Below are 1,823 nucleotides of genomic sequence, written 5' to 3'. Positions count from 1 at the left end.
TTACAAGGCAGGCGCCAGAGCCACTGAGCTAAATCCCTGGCCCTTAAGTATCATTTTCAATGAAGATAAAAAATATATACTCAAAAAATATATATACTCAAACTCTTAAGAAAGGGAATTAATGAATTTCAGAAGTTTCTTGTAATGAGTTTGGATGAATTTAGTTCATTTCATTGCATGTGACACACTCCCCAGATATGTGAGAAGGAAACCAAGGTCTCTGTTCTTCAGTAGTTCTGAGTGTCAGGAATTAAGTCTGCAAAGTCTATAAAGCATTCATGGTAAGGACTGCTCAGGGATACAGGAGAATAGAGGTGCTGGCAAGTATCATGTATTAGGATGTACCCGAAGAGGTATTTGAAAGGAGAGATTTTCTGAGTGCATGATTGGAAATGTCTCAAGAAAGCATGGGAAGGGGCATTTCATGGAGGAACAGCAGTCCCTGAAGATCACAGGTGTGAAGCAGTGTGGCCAGGTGAGTCTCTGCACCCAGGGGTGGCTTTGTCTTGGTCCTGTACTGCCAGCAACATGCCTCCTATCTGGGTATAGTTCTGGGGAGGATGGACTGACAGTGAAAGGTGAGAAATAGCAAGTACAGTGTTTTCAGGGGTTAGAGTCTGAATTTCCTAAAAAGCACTAAGGCCTCAGAGTGGAAGAAAAATTAGACTGTTCAGGGGAAATCACAGATGGCAGACCAGCCAGAAAGCTATTGCAATCATCTGTGTGAGAGCTGATAAGAGCAGGAATCAGGTAATGCCCTTTCAGGATGGAGAGAAGATGGCATGTGTGAGATATTAAGGAGACAAAATTGACAGCACTTGACTACTGATTGGATATAGGATTTCAGGGTTGACTCCTGCTCTCTGGAGTGGGTGGCTGAATGAACAACAAGGCCATCAACCTGGACAGACCACTCAGGAGCTCAATTCTGGACATGCGAAGAGGATGCTACTCTTCTTCACCACTCTGATCTTGTCTTGATTTTTATAGGGTGCTTCTTGAAACCAATGATCATTTAGCTGCACTGTTGTTGGGACATAGTAGCTCAGTTTCAAACATGTGGTGATTTAGGAAAAGTGTTTCTAGCAATAGAAGAAAGCCTTGAGCAGGCAGGGTGGGAGAAAAGGGAACAGAGTTGAAGAAGGCACTCAGTGAGTGTGCATCCAGGTTTCAGTAGATTTCTTAAAAGAAAAGTAAGGGAAGTCTCAATGGATTAAATCCAAGGAATCCTTGCATCCTAGAAGCCCATGAAGACAAATGGAAGGAGGAGACCAAAGTCATAGCTCATGCAGGAGAGGATTGTGAAGTGGTGGGAGCACTGGACTGAGAGTAACTATGGCAGAGCCCAAGCAGGGAGGAGGGATAGCACTTTCTCTGAAGAGGCAGCCAGGTGGCCTATTGCATCCTCTCTCTGTCTTTACTTTGCCCAGGGAACAGTGACAGGGGGTATTGACTGCTAGGTGGGAAGAATAAGAATAGCACATGAGGGCAAAGGCAAGGCAGTGCCTGGTGCCAGGAAGAGGTCTCTGGCCTCGGCAGAGTCCGTGCTCCTCTACCACAGCACAGCAGCACTGCAACCTACACTATGCTTCGTGCTGACCCCAGGTCAGCCTCCCCTGCCCTAGTTCTCTCCAACGGGAAAGCAATACTTTATTGGGAAAGTAAGACTACAGGAGGGAAAAATGAAAGAAAGTCTGTCTCAATGTCTGTCAGAAAAATTATCTCTAGTTAGTTTGTAGTGGGCATCGTTTGTATTTAATGTAAAACGTTATAAGTATGATTCATCAGTAATCTTTTCAATATCCAGCCAAATTCTGAAATTT

The sequence above is a fragment of the Heterocephalus glaber genome, unplaced genomic scaffold, assembly GCF_053883595.1.
Source record: "Heterocephalus glaber isolate CG9 unplaced genomic scaffold, H.glaber_assembly_v1.0 deba00001755, whole genome shotgun sequence".
Taxonomy (NCBI): Eukaryota; Metazoa; Chordata; class Mammalia; order Rodentia; family Bathyergidae; genus Heterocephalus; species Heterocephalus glaber.
The sequence above is the reverse complement of the archived record's forward strand: the minus strand, read 5'-3'. Positions refer to the sequence as shown.